The sequence below is a fragment of the Heterocephalus glaber genome, unplaced genomic scaffold (assembly GCF_053883595.1).
Source record: "Heterocephalus glaber isolate CG9 unplaced genomic scaffold, H.glaber_assembly_v1.0 deba00000943, whole genome shotgun sequence".
Classification (NCBI taxonomy): domain Eukaryota; kingdom Metazoa; phylum Chordata; class Mammalia; order Rodentia; family Bathyergidae; genus Heterocephalus; species Heterocephalus glaber.
In genome coordinates, this window is record NW_028258175.1 from 1,601,031 (window position 1) to 1,614,150 (window position 13,120).

A 13,120-nucleotide genomic window follows, 5' to 3' on the forward strand; every position below is an offset into this window, starting at 1 on the left:
ACCCCCATGATCCAGTTACCTCCCCAAATCTCTACCTAGCGTGCAAGAAGCTTTGGGGGGAATCTAGACATAAACCACAACAATGAGCGTATTTAACTACTGAAGTGAACACTCTGAAATGGCTAAAATGGTAAATTTTATATTGTGCTTTTTATCACAATTAAAAAAAATTTTTTTTGGTACCCGGGATCAAACTGGGGTCCTTGCACTTGTGAGGCAGGCAGCGGAACCACTGAGCTAAATCCCCGGCCCTATCACAATTTAAAAATTCTTATATGGGAGGAAAATGAAAAAGTTTCCAAGCAGACCACATCATCACAAACTTAGATTTACTCTTTGTTGTTGTTTTGTTGTTCTGGGGATCAAACCCAGGGGAATTTGGATTTATTCTGATAGAGCTTCTCCTGAAGTTAGGTGAACTCAGATGACAGATGAATTACTCTTAGCCTGAACTGCAAGCTGATAAAACAGCAAACATTTACTCTTGTAATAGTTATATGTTTTTAGGTTGGTTAGTCTACGACTTCAAAATGCTTTAAAGCTGGGCGTGGTGGTGCACACCAGTAGTCCCAGCACTCAGGAGGCAGAGGCAGGAGAATCGTGTGAGTTCAAGGCCAGCCTGGGCTACATAGGGAGACCTTGTCTCAAAAAAAAAAAAAAAAAAGTCTGTCACTGGAGCCTTCACCCTGAGCCGTGGGAGCGAGGCTTGCACTGACCTGAAGGCGAGTAGGACCAGTGCTTCAGTTGCTGGTTTGCCAAGGAGTTTCTCAAGGGGGATGGTTCTGGGGACCCATGCACCAAACTCTGCAAGCACTGCCAGCAGTTTGTTCAGAAAGCAATAAAGGAGAAAGATTCCTATCGAAGGACAGGATGGAGTTCATGGGCCATAGCAAAGAAAAGCCTGAAAACTAATTTTGACCTTGAAAATGGATTCCTCATCAGGAAATTGAGGACTCTGGATCTTGACAACTAAGGCCCTGAATACAGCCATGGGATTGATGACTTCAGGAGGGAGGAATTGTATTTCTTCCTTTTTGATGTTTTCCTCTCACTTATAAATGATGAACTATCACTCTACTTTGAGATGATTTCTCACTTGTTCTGGCATCTTGCAGGAACTCGGTGTGCTAAAATTGAACAGTTTCTCGAGATTATAATTGCAATATGTGGTCTGGAATTAGCTTTAAATATATCTTGCATGTAAATAATGATAAACCAATCAAGATGATCAGGGTTGCCTAATGTCTTGATTTTGTTGCAAGAGACATTACACTGTCCTGGGTCATTGTTTATGAAACATTTGGTCGGGACCTCTTTTTCCCTCTCAGGGAGTAAATATTCTAAAAAGGGATCCGGGCACAACAGCTGCAAACAATACTTGGGAGCACAGTTTTGGGAGGGCGGGATTTGGGTACGTGAGATCAAACTCAGGACCTTGCGCTTGTGAGGCAGGTGTGGCACCACTGAGCTATATCCCTGGCCCCTTTTTTTTTTCCCCCACAGTTTTATTTTTATATGGTGACTAACAGTTAAGCTTGCAGGTGACCTGGTTTAGCAAAGAGAAAGACAGCTTTTAACATTTCCTGCCTCCAGGTGTCTAAGACGTGAACGCAGCAAGAATATGAAGTAAACACCATTTCAGAGCTCTCAGTTCAGCTGAGGAATCACAGTACTTGCAGGGCCTATGGAAGAACCACCTATTACAGAGATTCGGTGTCGCCAGCTTTCAACCCAAGTTAATGAACTGAGTCAACCTGCTTATCATGAAAAAGCCGAAGTGCTGCATCTGGTTAAATGGAGGGGAAAGGTGCTTGCTTTATTTGCCTGGTGTGCCCACCCTATAATGTCTGTGATCATGAAGATGGAATAAACTCTAACATTGAGTTTTCAATCATTATGTAAAAAGAAAGAAAGAAAGGTAGTATTGAGAATTTTTCCAGTGCACACACAGCTTACCACTGGCAGAATTTCGGCAGGACACCAGCAGGAACCACAGCCTCGGGGCCGGTGAGCACCACCAGCAAAGCGTGAGCAGCCAGGTACTGCTGCCTGCTCTCAGCTGGCCAGAGGCTTTCTCTTGCTGGACAGGTACGGATGTGATGGTGGAGAAGAAACTGCTTGATTTTTAAATTCATAACATGGAAGTGCATTGAAATTCATCTGTCCAGTAAGGAACTGGTGTTTCACTGGTACTATTATTTTATACAATTCTGTATACCTTTTACTTTTATTTGGAAAACACACTGTCCATATCATCAACAATCTTCAGGAAAAATACAGAAAACTGAGGAATTTGTACAAACAAACTTATCAAAGCTCTCAGAAACCCAAAATTTTGCCATTAGGCTGATGGCAACCAGATTGATTCCCTCTGGGACCCGCAAGTTACCCCCTTCAGAGCTGATGGTGGACCACCCCTGCATTTGAGTTACTCAATCCTAGATCTGCCTCTTGTACACGAATGTGAGTGATACTGCAGAGGACTAGAAGGAAGTCTCCAGATTTACCCCAGTAATGATAAGCTGCTTTTCCAAAACACCCACCTAAACAGCTCTGTGTGATCTGAAAGCTGGAAGCTCGATCCTTTAGAAAAGATAAGGAGAAAACTACCCTTGAGCATAGGAAAGGTACCTTAACAGGCAGCACACAGTGATGACACATTCTTAGACACATTCTTTCCAACTGAGAAGAGTACATAACCTCCTCTCTCTGAGGCAACACAACCGGACTATTTAGTTCTTCAGTGTCCTTTTTCATATTCTTGTTCCTTTACTTACGTTGCCTAGTATTGTCTTTAGTGCCCTCTTTAACTCACTAAAGCTTCCTTAATATAATTTTCCTTGTCTTCATCATGTTAGTTTGACTCCCCATGGTCTTCTTTGCAACTCAAGAAAAAAAAAATACACTGATATCTATTACTCAGATCTTATTATGCCTCTGAATTTAACTGAGCACCAGACCCATTGCCCCTACTGCTGCCACCTAATCCTGCTGGAAAAAAGTATTACCTTCAAACACTTCAGAAGATGATTTCTTTTGACACGTCCTTTCTGGTCTTATGAGTTCTACTTTCTTTTTTTTGTTTTGGTGCCGGAGATCGAACTTGGGTCCTTCCGATTGTGAGGCAGGTGGTGAAACCACTGAGCTAGATCCCTGGCCCTGGTCTTATGAGTTCTATACATAATTAATTCCAAACTTTGGTCTTGTGAAAAACTGGACCTGAGGCTGAACGTAGTGATAGATGCCTGTGATCCCAGCACTGGAGAAGCTGAGGCAGGAGGATCACAAATTCCAGCCCAGCCTGGGCAACTTAGGGGTTTAATGAGAACCTGTCTCTAATAATAACAACAACAATAATAATAATAACAATAATTAATGATAATAATAATAACAACAATAAAGGGCTATGCAGATAGCTCAGGGCAAAAGGCCTTGGTTTAATTTCCAGTACTAAAGAAAAAAGTGGACCTGAACACAGTGCTTCTGCTGAGGTCATTATAACCTTATTGGTAAATCCTAGCCCATCTAGTATGGGAACTAGGGCCAGGGATTTAGCTCAGTGGCACTGTGCCTGCCTTCAAGTGCAAGGTTGTGAGTTTGATCCCCGGTCCCACAAAAAAAATGGGAACTGATGTTGGGGTGATACTTGCTGCAGTAGTTTGTTCTCTTCAAGATACTCCAGCCTCCTTGGAGTGTAGCTCCACTTATGGAACCTGTCCTCCTCAGGAGCTGAAACATTGGCTATTCTTTTGGTGACGAATGATGCTCAGATTCCCAGTGTCACTTGTGCCCTGCTTGGGCCCTACTTCTCTGCCAACATCAGGCTTTCACCTGACTGCTTCACACTGACGTATCCTGTGTATTTGATGGCAACTATGAGAGCCTTCAGATGTTCCCAGTTACTTCCCCAGTGGGTCATGTTTTCCTGAGAATGATACCCAACATCTCCAAAACAGAGCACTGAACTACCCAGGAACACTACTGGAGAGATGCCTGTGTCCCGTGTTGTGCATATGATACTGCTGTGCTTCCAAGGGTAGGCAGAGCACGACTGGAAAAAGTGATCTGAAGTTTGTCTCTAACCCCAGCAGACATAAATGAATCAACTTCTACTTGGAAGCGCAACAGTCAATTGAAATCTATTTATTTATTTACGCATTGTTTATGTAACAAGATACAGAATACCAGGCCTGCCACTCAACTTGTTCATAAGTCTCAGCTTCAGTATGAAGCTGCTTAAGAACGAAAAATCAAAACCTGCTTTTTACCTGCTAAATATCTTGGCAAGGGTGCCATTAAACATAGTAATGTACTTGAGACAGCAAGAGTAAAGAATTAACAAAAACTAAACACCACAGCCGAAACAACATTCATACAAAAAAAATAAAGTAACTGTCATTGGTTACATAAAACTTTCCTGGCTGGTTAAAACTTAAAAGAATATAAAACTTGTACTTTAGAATCTTTAGCTATTAAGTTCAAAAAGTACCAATGTCCATATGGAAACAATTCCTCTCCAAAGCCAAAGTATAGTAAAAAATTAATTCAAATGATATAACACATTCTGAAGCTAAAAACATTCAGTTATGATTGGTGAGGAGGCAAACCCAGAGCTTTGGGGCTTTCTCAGGCTGCAAAGGGCTGTTTCCTGGTTTACTCAAAGCAGCATATGACAAAGTCCACGGATGCCATTAAGCTCAGTAAAGGCACAACCGCTGGTACCACTCCGACCTGCCCAGGAAACATAGCTACTGTGACCACAAGAGTCGGATGTGTGCGGATCCAAGGCACACTGTTGTACTAGCTAAGGAGGTGGCAAACCACCCCTGCCTCCACCTCAAAAGCTCCTTCCTTGGAGCTGGGGATTTGGCTCAGTGGTTTCGCTGCCTGCTGCGCAGGTGCAAGGACCCAAGTTCGATCACCGGTACCAAAAAAAAAGCTCCTTCCTGAGTTAAATAAAAATACAAGGGGGGGGATTAAAATATACTTATCTACAGAGTAAAGATTTCAAAATGTTAATGTAATCCCTAGGTGGTGGATTATCTAATGGTCAACTTGGCATGCCCAGCTGAACCAAGTCAATGTGGTTCTGGGCATGGAAGACCCACCTGAGGATGGCATGAAAGGAGAACTGGAGGGGAAGATTGTATGCTGTTGGTTTTCCTGGAGAAGCTTGCCAAAGCTGGATTTCCTGTTCTCATTGTCAGAGGAGCTTAGGGCCTTGATGTCTCTGAGAACTGCTGCTGTTCTTCTCAGGAGCTCTGGTCTTCACCTTGAACATCACTTCCTGGCTCCAGTGGAGACCCCTCAGCCTGGTGGCAGAAATCCTTCACCCTGCCAGCGCAGGCTTTCTGGCTTCCACTGCTGGCCTTTGGCCTTCTCAGTGCAGATCCCTGACACAGATTTGCATGAGACACTGCGGTGGGCTCTGGGCCTTCAGCGGGACTTGTACGGGACACTGCCGCAGGATCTGTCCCTTGGCTGGATTCTTCCGGTCTCTAGTGTGTGGAAAGATCTCTTGCACCCCTCTGCATTCGACTTTCTGGGTGAATATTATAAAATAATCCTGTAAATTGTGTGTCCTGTATTAAATCTATTCCCTTCCAAACCCTGACTACAGCACGCTTTTTTTTTTTTGGTACGGAGATCAAACTCAGGACCTTGCGCTTGCACTGGAGAGCCAGGTGCCAGCACTTGAGCTGAATCCCTGGCCGTTTTTTTGTTTTTTGGGATGAGCTCTCATTTCTGTTTTATAATTTCTCCCTGTGCTTTTCTAGTTCTTTCTTCCAATTCTCATTCATTTTTTCTTCAAATTCAGCCAAAGCCTTAGAGCCTTTCTTTTTCTTTTCTAGTAGCTCTTTCACATCAGGTAGGCCTGGGTCAATTCACTGTTGAGGAGTTGGATGGGGGTGTCTTGGGGCCTGACTTCACCTGGCTTGGCCAAGCGGGGAAACAGAGCAGGAAGTGCTGACCCTGACAGCTCGGCACTGTCATGGCCAGGCTGCCGTTTTCCCTTTGGGAGCATAAACAGTTTCGTAGGACAACAACCCCACCAAGACAAGGCCGTTCCATGACTGTGGTGGTTCAACACAAAAACAAGCCTAGTCTACCCTCATGTCTGAGCACAAAGAAAACTGAGAACATCAGTCAAACTGTTTAGTCTTGCTCCTTTTCACCCACCTTTTACACAGAAATTACAGAGCTCAGCCCTCTGAGTCCAACCCAGAAACCTAACACAAGCATACATCCCAGAATGAGTCGTTTTAACACCCTTTTGCTCAGTTTCCTCACAGTTTCCCAGATTGTGTTGTCTTCCTCATTGTTATCGGTCAACAGACCCAACTTTGTTCCATTGTAGGTGTGCTCTTTTTTTTTTTGGTACTGGGGATTGAACTTGGGACCTTGAACTTTCGAGGCAGGCGCTGGAGCTACTAAGCTAAATCCCCAGCCCAGGTGTGTTCTTGACATGAAGGCATTAACACTGGAAATTGGGTTTCTTTTTTCAGTGAAAGACACCAATTTTGGGGTTGTTTTTTTTTTTTCTTTTTTTTTGGTACCAGAGATCGAACTCGGGTCCTTGCGCTTACGCAGCAGGCGGTGAAACCACTGATCTAAATCTCCGGCCCCAAGACACCAATTTTTAAAGTTGACTCAAAACAAGTTTTAAATACTCTGTCAAAAAACCAGGTTTGTGGGTAGGATTTGGTCTGAGGGCTACCAGTTAGCAATCTTCCAGTTGGATGGTCTCCCTGCTGGATGTAAAAGTTAATATTGTGATGAACAATTGACAGCTATTAAGCACTCAAGCTGAACCAGGGATAGAACACACACTTCCACATGTACTATTTCATTTAATGTTCTTTCCTGTTAAGTCATTCAGAACTCTGCGAACCTTATTCATGCTGTGCCATTTGCAAGGTTTCCTGCTGCATGTTTGACTCTGAATGAGGTCAGATCCCTCTTGTACAGGAAGACTCTGCGTATACCATTCCCTTCTTGCTGTGAGCCTGTAGCCATGGGAACTATGCCTGAGTACACAGTACATCTCCGTGAACAAATCCTCAGGTAACAAAGTTCATTTTAATCCCATTGGCCTGGCCACAGAGGAATCTGGGGGATTCTGGGCTTCTTGGTGGTGCTATGCCACCTCCTGATTTGGAGCTGGCTCTGAAGGCAGAAGAAGTACAGTTGCCTCAGGTAGGCTTCTTCCTGGAAGCTGGGACTTGAGCCAGGCAAAGAAAAGCTATGGAGCAGACTCTCCTAGGCCATCCTCCTGAGGAGAAAGGAAGAGCGAGGCCTTGTATCCTGGCTGTGAAGGGTTGGCTTGTTTTGTGAGTGTGTGGATCAAGCCCAGAGTATAGAAGGAATTCAAGCATCACCCAGATCATTGACTAGAATATCTTGGAGGACCCTGCCAGCCCTGGAAATCATGGGACCCAATCAAAATTATTAGGAGTTTGTCTTCAGTGCACATCCTTGTAGTTCTCCCTGATCACTGAAGCTGAGATGGCTGATAAGTTTTGGGGGGAACTATTAAGTGACTGTGACTCTGCTCCAAGTTCCTAATCTCCCCAGGAGCTGGAAGTGATCAAAGCTCGAGTCACGGAGATGGAGGAAGAAGCTGAGAAGCTAAAAGAGCTGCAGAACGAGGTAGAGAAGCAGATGAGTATGAGTCCACCTCTAGGCAATGCTGGCCCAGTGATCATGTCTAGTGAAGAGAGAATGAAGGCTGATGCTCGTTCCATCTATGTTGGCAATGTGGACTATGGTGCAACAGCAGAAGAGCTAGAAGCTCACTTTCATGGCTGTGGTTCAGTCAGCTGTGTCACCATACTTTGTGACAAATTTAGTGGCCATCCCAAAGGGTTTGCGTATATAGAGTTCTCAGACAAAGAGTCAGTGAGGACTTCCCTGGCCTTAGATGAGTCCCTATTTAGAGGAAGACAAATCAAGGTGATCCCGAAATGAACCAATAGACCAGGCATCAGCACAACAGACCGAGGTTTCCCGCATGCCCGCTACCGTGCCTGGACCACCAACTACAACAATTCCTGCTCTCGATTCTACAGTGGTTTTCTTTCTTTTTTTTTTTTTTTGTACTGGGGATCGAACTCGGGTCCTTGTGCTTGCAAGGAAGGCGACGGAACCACTGAGCTAAATCCCCACTACAGTGGTTTTAACAGCAGGCCCTGAGGTCGTGTCTACAGGGGCCAGGCTAGAGCGACATCATGGTATTCCCCTTACTAAAAAAACCTGTGTATTAGGAGGAGAGAGAGGTAAAAAAGGAAAGAAGGAAAACAAAATAACTTTAAAAAAAAAAAGAAAAAAAGAAGATGACTTTGATGGAAAAAAAATTTTTTTAAAAAAAAGATACACTGGGGTCGGGGATTTAGCTCAGTGGTTTCACCGCCTGCTGCGCAAGCGCAAGGACCCAAGTTCGATCCCCAATACCAAAATAAATAAATAAATAAATAAATATATATATATATATATACAAACACACACACACACACACACACACACACACTGTGGAAGGGAGGAGAATCCTATAACTAACTGCTGAGGAGGGACCTGCTTTGGGGAGTAGGGGAAGGCCCAAGGAGTGGGGCCGGGGCTGCTCATTCACTCTGGGGATTCGCCATGGACACTTCTCAACTCTGCAAGCTGCTGCCCATGTTTCCTTGCCCTACTTCACCCCTTTGGGAGCTGCTCAAAGGTAGGTGGGCATGGGTGGTTGGCGGGTTTTTTTTTTTAACCCAGAGCTCTGGAAGGACATCAAACTGTTCTGCTTCCTTCTGTTGCCTTCTCTCCATCTTCTCCCTGCCTTTCATAGTGCCCTCCCTCCTGCTCCTGTCCTGGCAGATTTACCACCTACCCCAGCTGTCTTTCGGCTCTCTGCCCTCCAGATTGCCTGGTGATCTATTTTGTTTCCTTTTGTGTTTCTTTTTTTGTTTTGAGTGTCCTTCTTTGCAGGTTTTGTGGCCGGAAGATCTCTGTTCCGTTCCCAGCGGCTCCAGTGTAAATTCCCCTTCCCCCTGGGGAAATGCACTACCTTGTTTTGGGGGGCTTTTTGTTTTTCAGATTTTTTTTTCTTTGCCTGTTTTCCCTTTTTATTTGGAGGGAATGGGAGGAAGTGGGAACAGGGAGGTGGGAGGTGGATTTTGTTTATTTTTTTAGTTCATTTCCAGGGGGTGGGAATTTTAAAAAAATGTGTGTCATGAATAAAGTTGTTTTTGAAAATAAAAATTGTTCTGGCAAAAAAATTATTAAAAATTTTTTTAAAAGGGTGGAGAATGTAACTCAGTGTGAAGATACTGGGTTCAATCTTCAGTAATGGGCTGGGGAGTTACTTCATTTCAACATTGTAACATTTTCCTTGTGGTTGTTGTCCTGTTATTGATTTCTATTTTTATTCCATTGTGTTTGGAAAAGATACTTTATATGATTCTAGTCTTTTAAATTTGGAATTTGATTTGTGACCTGCAGTTTCTTTCATTTGATAGTAGCATAGCCACCTCTGCTCTCTTTTGGATATAGTTTGCATTCCATATCTTTTTCTATTCTTTTGCTTTCAATCCTTTTGTGTCTTTGAATCTGAAGTGAATCTGTGAGCAGAATATTGATGAATCATGTTTTCTCTTCTTAGCCATTTTGCTAATCTCTGCCTTTTAATTTGAGGATTTAATCCACTTACATTTAAAGTAATTATTGTAAGAAAGGATTTACTTCAGCCATTTTATTATTTGTTTTCTGTGTGTCTCGTGTCTTTCATTGATTGATTGATCTTTTAAATTAATTTTATTGGTACACTTTTGATATATATAATGATCACATTCATCATTGGGAATCTGTACCTGTACATGATATATCTTGATTCTTCTTTTTACCCAATTTCCCTCCCGTCCCTTCAATCCATCTTCCCCTCCTTATTTACAAAAGCTTTGTTTCCATTTTTTTCTATTCTTTTCCCTTCCCCCTCCTTCCTCCCTTGTTCCACTTCCCATTTCAACATTTTCTTTCTGTTTCCCAATATCTATTATTCATTTTGATCCTTATTTGATTTTTTTTTTTCGTTACCAGGGATTGAACTCAGGACCTTGTGCTTGTGAGGCAGGCACGGTGCCACTGAGCTAAATCCCCATTACTCTTATTTTTTTGAGACACGGTACCACCATGTAGTCCAGACTAGCCTTGAACTCATTATGTAGGACCTCATGCATTGTCAACAAGTATTCTACCACTGAGCTACATTCTCAGCCCTTTTTATTTTGCGATAGGGTCTCACTAAATTGTTCAGGCTGGCCTCAAACTCATGATCCTCCTGCCTCTGCTTCCCATTTAAGTATCTGGGATTACAGGCATGTGCTACATAGCCAGCTGAACTTGCATTTTTCCAGTGAGAGTCCATAGTCAGATTCTAGTTCTAGGAGGACAAGGATCATGAATAGTTTGTCCACTGAATACAGCCTGGCAACCAACAGATGTTTATTGAATGAACAATTGACTGACTGAATGAAAAGCTTTCATCAGACTCTCACAGGGGTCTGTAAGCCCAAAACAGTTTGACTCAGTACTCTGGAAGGAGACAATCAAACAGACCTTCAGGAGAAGCTTTATCTGGGCCAAAGCTCCAAGAGGAATTTACTACCATGGAAGGACCAAGGAATCTTCCCTGCATTTCTTTCAGGCTTTTTGATTTTTCCTGATTTTCTTTGATTTTCTCTCTGATTTTGGGCTGCATCAGGCTCGAATCCTAACCTACTCGAATCTGCCACCTACTATCCGTGTGACCTTGGTTAGATTTTTTTAGGCTAAGGAGCCGTTTCCACAGCAACCTGCGCTTTGAGGGCCACCACATGGGTTATTTTGAAAATGTCAGCGTCTGTTGGAGTGCTAAAGTGCACAATTAACTTTATGCTCTCTGTTCCCCCTCACACACTTTTTCTTTTTTCTCTGTAAGACATTTGTTCACATATATTTACCCTGATCCTCAGTACTCCAGGCAGTTCCTTGACCTAACTGGTTTGCCTCTACTGGTTCATGGAATTGCTTGGTTTAGCCAAGTAAGTAAATGGCAGCGGGGTCGTTTATGAGAATTGCTATCCAGATATGCATAACTACACTGGCAAGCAAGAATAATGAAGGAGGGGCCAGAGATTTAGCTCAGTGGTTTCACCGCCTGCTGCCCAAGCGCAAGGACCCGAGTTCGATCCCTGGTACCAAAAAAAAAAAAGAAGAATGAGGGAGTGTTCACATTTGTTGGCCTCTTGATATGTAGCAGCACTATGCTAGGTGCTTTCATGCCTTATCTTGCCCTAGAAATTAGACATGGACTTAAGTAGAACCACTGACATAGGATTTGGTACATTCATAGTAATTTTGTATCTGCATCATAGCAGGCATTAAAAAATTATTGACTGGATAAACTTGGTTTTGGGTTTTCATTGTTGCTCTAGTTTTTTGTTTTTGTTTTTGTTTGAAACAGGGTCTCACTAAGTCACTAAATTGTCCAGGGTGGGCTCAAATGTGTAATCTTCCTGCCTCAGCCTCCTAGAGTGCTGGGATTACAGGCCAGCCCACTTTGTTTTGGGTTTTAACCTAACTTTCACAAATGTTTACGCAGATGTGTTCCCAACTTTAAAAAGAGACTGGAAAAAAAAAAGAGAAAGACTGAAAGTTGGTGAAGTTCTTAGAGGAACTTGCCTGTTAAAATTTTTTTTCTTGAGGGTCTCATTTTGTCACCTGATTGGCCTCAAACTCTTGTTCCTACCAGCTCAGCCTCCCACGTAGCTGGGATTAAACACATGCACCATCATGCCTATCCTGAAACTATTTTTATTTTTAATTTATTTATTGGTACCGGGGATCAAACTTGTGATCTTGCCCTTTTGAGGGAGGTGCAGTGCCACTGGGCTAAATGCCCGGCCCCTCTGAAACTATTTTTATTTTTTCATTTTTTTTTCCTTTTCATAATGTGCTTTTTTTTATTGTTGTATGAGTTATATATATATATATATATATATATATATATAATATATACATAAAACATACATTTTCAGACTGATTTTCTGTACAGTTGTCCAGTTGTCTCACCACCATTTATTGTGTGAGACCTAACTAACTCCATTTTAAAGTTTGACTCCATCTTAAATGTAAGACAGTAAAGTGGGCTTGACATAAATTCCACTTCACTGAAGTCAACTATTCCCCTAGTCTCCTTTGTGCCCATAAACTAATGATAAAATGTCCTTGCTGTGGGACAACAGAGAAAAAAAGAGACACAGCTCCTAACTCAATCCTCTGTCTGCCCAGAAAACAGATGCTCCCGGGCCCATTATCTATAGAACATTCTGTCAATGTGCTGATTGTTCCTTTCTCCATAAACTCTACATGTAGCCACCCCTCAACCCCCCATGCTTGCTAAATATCAACCAATCATGTAACTGCTAAATGGAACATCCCCAAACCTTGCGGTAGCCACAGTAAAAACCCTGCTGATTTGGAATTCGGGCCTCTCAATCCTGATCTGCTGCTCCGGTGACGGTTGAGTGCCCCTGCTCGAGCTTGAATAAACGACCCTCATGTGTTTACATCGGAAACGGCTCCTTGGTGGTCTTTAGGGACTTTTCGATCTGGGCACAACATTTTTTTTGAGACAGGGTGTTGTTACATAGTTCAGGCTGGGCTTGAACTTACTTTATAGCCCAGGCTGGCCTCGAACTCACTGGCCACACCTGGCTAGATAAATGTTTTAAACAAAATGTAGTATATACAACATATAATGAAATATTATTCAACCTTTAAAAAGAAAGGAAATTCTAGCTGGGTGTAGTTGCACATGACTATAATCCCAGCACTGGGAGGATGAGGCAGGAAGATTGCTGTGAGTTCGAAGCCAGCCTGGGCTCCATAGTGAGTTCAAGGCCAGCCTGATCTACATAGTGAGACCCTATCTCAAAAACAAAAACAAGGGCCAGGGATTTAGCTCAGTGGTTCCACTGCCTGCCTCAAAAGTGTAAGGTCCTGAATTTGGGTCCTAAGTTGGATTCCCAGTACCCCCCCCCAATAAAACAACCAAAAAATGGATCTGTCAGTGGACACTTGGGTGGCTTTTACCTTT

The 13,120-nt window shown here is 43.0% G+C and overlaps 2 pseudogenes; both read left to right on the forward strand.

Annotated features, from left to right (window-relative positions):
• Positions 1 to 118: 118 nt before the first annotated feature.
• Positions 119 to 1,586, forward strand: LOC110344239 (TP53-regulated inhibitor of apoptosis 1 pseudogene; annotated as a pseudogene).
• Positions 1,587 to 7,568: 5,982 nt separating this feature from the next.
• LOC101703413 (polyadenylate-binding protein 2 pseudogene) lies at positions 7,569 to 8,270 on the forward strand (annotated as a pseudogene).
• Positions 8,271 to 13,120: the final 4,850 nt, after the last annotated feature.